The sequence below is a fragment of the Alexandromys fortis genome, unplaced genomic scaffold (genome assembly GCF_014885135.2).
Source record: "Alexandromys fortis isolate MF-2015 unplaced genomic scaffold, M_Fortis_MF-2015_v1.1 scaffold_92, whole genome shotgun sequence".
Lineage (NCBI taxonomy): Eukaryota > Metazoa > Chordata > Mammalia > Rodentia > Cricetidae > Alexandromys > Alexandromys fortis.
This window is the reverse complement of record NW_026067972.1, coordinates 2,446,879-2,455,298: the sequence shown is the minus strand read 5'-3', so window position 1 is coordinate 2,455,298 and position 8,420 is coordinate 2,446,879. Positions and strand designations below refer to the sequence as shown.

The 8,420-nt window shown below is 49.8% G+C and overlaps 1 long non-coding RNA gene across 1 annotated transcript; it reads left to right on the top strand.

Moving 5' to 3' along the window:
- Nucleotides 1–1,898: 1,898 nt before the first annotated feature.
- Nucleotides 1,899–5,022, top strand: LOC126509885 (uncharacterized). The gene is made up of 3 exons (XR_007594272.1): nt 1,899–1,960; nt 4,202–4,279; nt 4,598–5,022. It is a non-coding gene; the product is annotated as an uncharacterized lncRNA (long non-coding RNA).
- Nucleotides 5,023–8,420: the final 3,398 nt, after the last annotated feature.

Below are 8,420 nucleotides of genomic sequence, written 5' to 3'. Positions count from 1 at the left end.
GTTATGTTGTGGTCTTGAGACAGGTTCATATTCTATATCCTTGGCTCGCCTTGAACTTGTGAAGTGTAGGGATTATAGGTGTGTGCCATTATGTTCAGCTTGACTATTTTTATTCTTACTGTAAGGAGGAAAAAATCACCAGGGGACTGGGGCTGTAGTCAGTTGGTCGAAGGCTTGTCCAGCAAATATGAGGCCCTAGGTTCCACCCTCAGCCCAGCACAAACCAGATGTGCTGGTACAAGACTGCAATTCTAACACTTGGGAGGTGAAGGCAGGAGGATCAGAGGTTCAAAGTCATCCTTAGCTACCTAGTGAATAGAGGCCATCCAGGGCTAAATGGGACCCCATCTCAAAAAGAAGATGGAGAGAACGAGAGAGCTGGAAAGAGGAGAAAGAGGAGGAGGGGAGGATGGCAAAGAGGAGGAGGAGGGTCAAGACACAAGAACATCCTAACGGGTGGCGTCTTCTAAGTATAGTGCACGTATTTCTCAGTGTTGTGCTTCTAGTGGTTCAGTTCATGGGACAAGTCAACACTGTTGCTGCTTCTATTAGGTATCAGAAAAGCCTCGGCTCTCACTCTGCATCTTGAGACACCCTCATCCAGAGGGAAGAAGGACATCATCCCTACATCCCCAGCCCAGGGCCCCCTGCTGCTGCTGTCCTGGCCAGCGAAGCCCAGGGATGCAGCTCCTGGACAGTCAGTTTAAGCAGAAACAACCAAAATGTAGAATTTCTTGATTTGATCTTGGAGACCCAATTTCTTCATTAAGAAGGAAATCCACTTTAATTATTGGAAAAACCTATTCAACTAAGAGTATACTTCTGGCTAATTTTCATACTTCTATTTGTTTATCAAATTTATAGCATTTGTGAAGATGGGATTTTAAAAAATCTATGTAGATTTTTTTCTACTAAAAGATATAAAGCTGTTTCTTCAAAATGATATGCATCTGGCAATAAACACCTTCATTAAAATCCGCATTCCAGACAGCTGTTACAAAAAGAACATGCTTGAGCCTGGGTCAGTGTGCAGGTTGTGTGTCCATCAATGTTGGGAATTTTGAAATGTTTCATAATTAGTCATTTAAGAGCTGAAACATGGAGGCCAAGTCTCAGATAAGTCAGAACTAAGTGCTGAGCTCTGGTTTAGCCTGACAGTATGTGTCAGGGGCTATCAAGCCTTTCACAGAGAAGCCAGGGTGGTGCACAGGGAAAAGTCAGATGCTAGGTATGGAGAAGAGTGGGCGGAGGATGTCAGGGTCCCCCCCCCCCCCCCAGGCTCCGCAGGTGGACAACACAGCTATAAGTGGGCTCAACACAAATCACAAACTCAAGGAATTACAAGATTTTTCCCCTCTGATTTTTTTTTATGTGACTCAATGGCATGGCCCTCACATGTGGACTTTGAAGATGAAGTGTAATATGAAAAGGTTGGCTATGCCTGCCAGAGCTCTGGAGTCATGGTAGTGGGGACTTCAGCGTTCATTTATTCAGTCCCTCACACATTCATCCGCTCATCCTCCAAGGAACACCAGTTCTCCCCACAGCCATTGTCTGCCAAGCACTAGGCTTGACTCTGCGATATCACTGTGAGCCTGAAAACAGGCCCTTAACTTCCCAGCGCCTACAAGGGAGTCAACCTTGAAGAATTCCACACATTTGTGTTCTTTCCTCGTTCCTTATCAATGGTGTTTTGAAACTGTCTGAGCTTCCACTGCACCCAGGGCAACAGTGCATTCCTGGTCTCCCTTCCATCTGAGGGTAGTCGCGTATCTGGTACAGCCTGTGCTGGTAGAAACTTGGGCCGGAGTTCTAGGCAGGTTTTGCTTTCCCGAGGGAGGAGCTACCCCTTCCCACTCCCTTTCCTCCTCTTCATTTCCTCTTCTCCCTGATGTGGGGCACAGCCACCTTGCAGATCTAAGACGGCCAGACAACCTCTGAAGTGAGGAGTGGCAGGATGGTAAGGGCACTGGCGCTGAACCCCACAACCTGGGTTTGATCCCCAGAGCCAACAAGGTGAAGGAAAGAACTGACTCCCTTAAATTGTCTTCTAACCTTTCCATGTGCTGCATGACACTGTATACCCCCCCCCCACATAAACACACACACACACACACACACACACACACACACACACACACACACACACCTACTGCTGTGTAGACTGGATGTGAGGGTACCAGCTCAGAGACAGGAGCTGGTTGGGAGCCTCCAAAAGCTCAGCCCAGCAGGGCAAACTGGCGTCTCTCCAAGATTACCCCACAAACGCTGGCCTGATAAGTACAGTCTGGTGTCCTGTGTTTCCAGAACTCTGCCAGGGGAGACGGCGAAGAGGTAGCCTGTAAATATCCTCTCCACCTACCAGCTGACTGCCTAGCATGAGGGAGGTCAGGGGTTATCCTGCCCACTTTCCGGGGCTGTCACTTTTGAGGCAGAGTTGCCAGAGCGTGGGCGGGAAGCTACCGTGAGAGTCAAGGTGCTACACAGAGGTCACTTACCTTTCTTTTCATACCAGGAAGTCTGAAATTAGAGGGAGGAGGGCAGGAGCCACACAACCAAAAGCTGGAGGAAAAGGTGGGCTACTGAACTGGTCTCGGGAAACTGTAGAAGGACATGGGTAGTTCAAGCAGGCACAAAGGGTCCCCGGCTGGAGGGGCCCACATGACAAAGGGCAGGAGAGACAACTAGGCTGAGAACCGCTGCACAAAAGCAAGGAGGACCTAAGAACGAGCCAGAACCTTTACGTTTTAAAGAAGCGATTGGAAACTAGACCAGACACAGGGTAAAAGGCAACCACAGCAGCATAGAAGGTGTGTGCGCGCATGCGTGTACGAGCCTGTTGCCCCTGAAGGTGATGTAGAGAACTTGGAAGTACTTACTAGGTGGAAGGAATGCTGTGCTACGGTTGAGGTTGAATTCTTTAAAGTAGCTTCTTTCCAGGCTTGGAAGCTGCAAGTGTTCTACAGCACAGGCCTGGAAGAAACCAAGGCCAGCCTCCTTTTCCTTCCCACCCACCTATTACTGCGCGCGCGCACGCACATGGGGTGGGAGAAAGAGACAGAGACAGACAGACAGAGACAGAGAGAGAAAGAGAGACAGACACACACACACAGAGAAAGAGAGAGAGAGAGAGAGAGAGAGAGAACGAGCGCTTTCCATACTGCAATGGCAGGGCTATGGAGAAATCGCTCCCCGGTAATGAGACAATTAGCTCCCTGAATTCTTCCTGCAGGAACAAATCCGGGCCCCCATGGCATCTGTCCCCTCCTGTTCCTCCAGCTGGCCTCCTTGCCTTGCGCACCCCCTCCCGGAACCAGGCCTGGCCTCCTGCCCCCTGCCCACTTGTGCTGTGGCGGATGGGGTGCTGGGATGGAGCTTAGAGTGGCTGGGGCTTGGGGAGCGGGGGTGGGGCCGGGGAGAGGATCTGGAACAGTGGTGCAGGGCTCCGGGGAACTCTGTGTGTGGGGTGAGGTCAGGAACAGGTGCTCAGTGCTGAGCCGGGGCTGGAGTTCACAGGGGCCAGAGCAGCAAGGAGGTGCAGTCTGACTGTGATGGAGTCCGGTGCCCCTGAGCCGTGAACTCAGTTGTACGGTTCTCCTGTGGGGCTGGCAGCCGCAACGTCAAAGCTGCTCCGCAGCGAGGCGGCATATGGACTGCTGACAGAGCAGCTGCTAGGGAAGAAGCCGCTGAAAGGAAGCCTTGAGGGATAAACACAAGAAGCGCATGTCACCATGCAGCGCCTAAAGCGGGCCCTGCAGCTTCTAGGACCCTTCTGGAGGCAAGGAACGAAGTTTTAGGTGACACGCTAGAACCTCTGCCCCTAGAATGCTTGTCACCATTGTCGTGCAACTAGAATACCTTTGGGCACTCACGAGGCGCCAACCGGTTCTGGAAGCTACTTTGAATGCACTGTGCCTTGGATTCCTTCGAACAGCCCTCCAGAAACCCCTCCGTGTTCCCATGTTGCAGAGGAGCACACCAAAGGTAGAGAACTTTGGGATGTCATGCTGGCCACGTGACTGGTCAGAGACCTGTGGCTGACTCTAAAGCCTTCACTTGGCTTCACCTTCCATAGGTTTTGGTAATTGGGAGGCAAGACGTGGTGTCATTTGCAAAAACAACTGGAGCTTGCTCTCCCATCTGAGGGTCAGAGAACAAAAGGCAGGCATGCTCAGTTGGGTACTTCCTGCCTCTCAAACAGGTGCTGCCTTCTATGGATCCCATGGAATTGTATGGAGAATTAACCATGCCTGCGGGAGCTGCTTTCACCATTTTGCAGGTGGGTAAGCAGGGACTTGGGGTTTTGCCTAAGGCCTCTTAGGAACCCAGGCATAGAGGAGAGTTGGGCTCCCAGCTTCACACTGCAGGTCCTATCCTCTTTCTGCTCTGCCTGGAGTGGATCCTGTTAAGGAAGGAGTCGCCTGAGCTGGAGGAGGAGGGAAGGGAAAGAACAGGAAGCCGTCAGTGCGGCTTATTCTAGGCAGTGGCTGGTATCTCCCCGTATCTCCAGGCTGCAGAGCTCACAGACTGCTGTTTCAAAGAACATCTAGATTGAGCTAAAAGATACTGTTATTTTATTTTTTTCACTTGTCCCCAGCTCTGTTTGTAACCCAATTCCCAGTGGCCCCAGGAAGCCGTGGTTGGTCTCTGTCCATCCATTCAATGCCGCTTCTCCAGATGAATCTGCCACGGCAGTTGGGGATCTGGACCTTCGCTGCGCAGAGACAGAAATCAAGAGCCCATTCATCACACAGAAAACAGACACCTGACAGATCCAATTCCACGTCAATGCTGCAAACCTACAGAAAAAAACAGAGGGCCTCATTTTCTCAGGCAAGGGACAGAAAGTTGCCAAGTAAAGGCCATAGGGTAAAACACTAGTGGCACTCTTTTAATAGCCCCTCCCTTCAGGCAGCAAATCACGGCCTGTTAGGTTCTGTCTTCCAGCTCACAAGGCTAGAAGACTCCAGGTGTCTTGTGAGCATGGACTCACTGGGCTGTTTGGGTCAAGGGAATAAAACATTCAAACGCTTTGGCTTTTGTTTTTAATTCTAAGTGGAGGTCAATCTTGCGGCTCCTAGGTGGCCATGATCCTGAGTATGAATCTTGCTGAGCAAACCCGACAAGCAAAGAAAAACAGAAACTGCGGATGATGTGTGGGTTGAGTTCAAGAATTTCTGAGTACCGCAGTGTCCTTGAACATAAGGACGAGACTAGAAGTAAGTCATATCTGGCTTGCAAACATGTTTTTGAGATTCACTACTTGAGGCCCTGTCTGTGAGGCACAAGGAGACCCTGAAGGAAGTCACTGTACGTAGAGAGAAGACTGGATTTCTCTCTCTCTCTCTCTCTTTCTGTCTCTCTGTGTGTGAGTGCCCATCTGTGTGTGTTTGTATTTGTAGTATGTGTGTGCACACACATGTGCATGTTCAAGTCTGTGCATGTGTATGTCTGTGGAGGCCAGAGGACAACATCTGTCAGGTAGCTTCAGATGTTTGCCTGGTGAGTCCCAGGTACCTGATCCTGCTTCCCCAGCACTGGGGTTGCAGCCATATATACCATGCCTGCTTTTTTTTTTTTTTTTAAATTTCAACATTTATTCATTAAAACATGAGTTCTGGGATCAAGCTGATGTCCCCGGGCTTCTAGGTCAAGCACTTTAGCAACTGAGCTGTCTTTCAGTCTCCTTCCCTTCATGGTTTGAGTCACGAGCCCAGGATGTGCTAGAATTTGAGAGCCCTCTGTCTCAGCCAGGATCATAGGTGTGTGCCACCACACCCAGCTCCCACCCTTCCTTGCCTCTGCTCTGTCTTCCTCCTCGACCTTCAACTTTGTCTGATACTCTTTTGTTCTTGGTAGTGGCTCATGCTGTTCCTGGTGCCTGGAACATACACAGTTCTTTGCTGTCCATCAAACTTCTGTCTATCTTTAAAAGGGCAGCTCAGCTCACACCCTTGTCCAGAAAGCTGTTTGGACTCCTCACAAAGAGTTGATCACTTTCTGCTTGAGATTCCTACCTTGGCACCAAGATTATTCCCTGTTATTCCAAATTTGAAATCCATGTGAAACCCAGCAACCCATGCTGGGCCATTTTGGCTCTGTTGGCTTCACTTGTCAGCGCTGGATCAGGTTGAATGGCTCAGACCGGGTCCCTTCAGTTGCAGATGATGAGGTCCCTAACTGGAAGGGATATTTATTTATTCTTTTATTGTTTTATTGCCAGTATTAAACTGTATAAAGCTGAACTGTAAGCTCCATGGTTTCTCAGGTATTACATTATCATCTTACAATTGCAACCCTAGATTCATAAACTGTAAAGTGCTGTGGGAATGTTGGTTTTGACTATTACCAGGAGATGGAGCCCCTTTCCCGTGAAATCCTTTTCCTACAGATCTAGGATTCTGGCAGTAACAGCCATCCCAGTAAATTATTGCGAATGCCAGGACCTCAGTTCCCTAACTATGCAGAGTGGCCACAGGGACACTGCCTCATCCACCACTGTCACTAACCACCGCTGCCAGGCCCCTACTGGAACCACAGGTCCTGAGGGTGGCAAGATGGCCTCAGAGTGGGGCCATCGAAACTCAGCTGTATAATTTCCATTCAGTATGCTTTGATCCATAAGAACTTCCTTGTGGACCAGGTCTAGGCAGAGACAAGGAGAGGACATTTCAGAAGCTTCCTAGGCAGGGTACACACCAGTGAAGTGAGACCCACCTAGCGATTGCATCCTTTCCTGCCATGAGTCACTCATTGAGGTCCCCCTCCCTGCCCCCACCCTCCCACCCTCTCCAGTGCTGACTCCTCTGGGCTTTTGCTAGCATCTCTTCCTTATCTGCCAATTCTCTACCCGGCTGCTTCTTAGCCTCTCACACCCAACCTATTTTCCTTCCTCCTAAACCAGGCTTCCTCTTCCCGCCTCTCTGCTTCCCCCATTCTGGTATCACTAACCCAGAGGTCCACTCAGACTTCTGTCTGAAGGTCAGTGCTTCCTTCAGCCTGGTTCTCCCCTGGGCCTTCCCTACCTTCACGTCTATTGTTGCTGCTAAAAGCCCAGAGGTTTCCAGAACTATCTACCGGGCTCTCTATCCAAACTAGACCTGCTTCCCTGCTTCCTGCTGATCTCACCTGCTGGGGAGACCTGCACTGTGTGTTTCTGCTTTTGTCTGCATTCCCCATTTGTTTGTATGCAGTTTGCTTCTTTTGACTGTTGACAATTGCTGGCCTTTCTCAGGACCTCCGTGAGTGCCTCGGATACTTGCTTTTCTATTTTTGACAGGTATCTGTGTATATGGTATGGGGACTCATACACATTTGTATGTATGTAGGTATACATGTGTGTACATAGACTTGAACATAGAGACTGGAGGCTGACCTTGGGAGCCTTTCTTAATGGCTCTTCTTGTTCATTGCGGCAGAGCTCTTGGTTGATGCCAGGGTTCTCCAGCATGGTTAATCTGTTATCTAGCTTGCTCTAGAGAGCCCTTGTGTTGATCTTCTGGGTGCTGGGGTCACAGGTGAGCTGTCACACTCAGTTGGCATTTATGTGGGGGCTGGGGCTCTGGACTTGGGTCCTTACACCTGTGTAGCAAATTCTTTGCCCCCCTGATCTGACTGCCAACTGCCTTCAGGGCACTTTTAAACTCTCACAGTTGACCTCCACGTCTCTTGATCCTGGTGTGGGGTTTGCCCTCCTTCATCTTGGTGAACGAATGAATGACAACTGCATTCATGACTCGGTGCAGAAGTGAGAGCAGTCACTAAGCGATCCATGCTACTTCAAGGGAACCAAACCCTGAAGCGATATTTTGTTTGTAATCTAACAAATAAAGCCTGCCTGAAGATCAAAGTGCAGAGCTAAGCCACTAGAGGCCAGGCAGTGGTGGCACACACCTTTAATCTCAGCACTCTGGAGACAGAGGCAGAAGGATCTCTGTGAGTTAAAGGCCAGCCTGGGCTATGCAAAATTGATCCGGTCCGAAAGAAGAGCTCACACAAATGTGATTCCAGCACTTGGGATCTGATGCCTTTAATCCCAGTACTAGGGAGGTGGAGACAGGAGGGATATGGCTGGGTGGAGAGAGGAATATAAGGTGGGAGGAGACAGGAGCTCAGATGCAGTCTGAGGGTTCATAGAAATAGGATCACCCCTTCAGTCTGAGGATTCGGTAGAGGAAAAAGGTCTTTCTAGCGGCTGAGTACACTGCTTCTCTGAGCTCTCAGCTTTCACCCCCTAATATCTGACTCCGGGTTTTTATTATTAAGATCAATTAGAATTTGTGCTACAAAACTCTTTCTAAAAGGCCAGGATATGCTAATCCAAGGGGCTTCCGAGAGCATACCCCTTCTGTCCATTTCTGGCCCGCATGCCTGGCAGAACAGGGAAGTGCTTTTTGCACTGCATACAGCTCGGAGCTGGA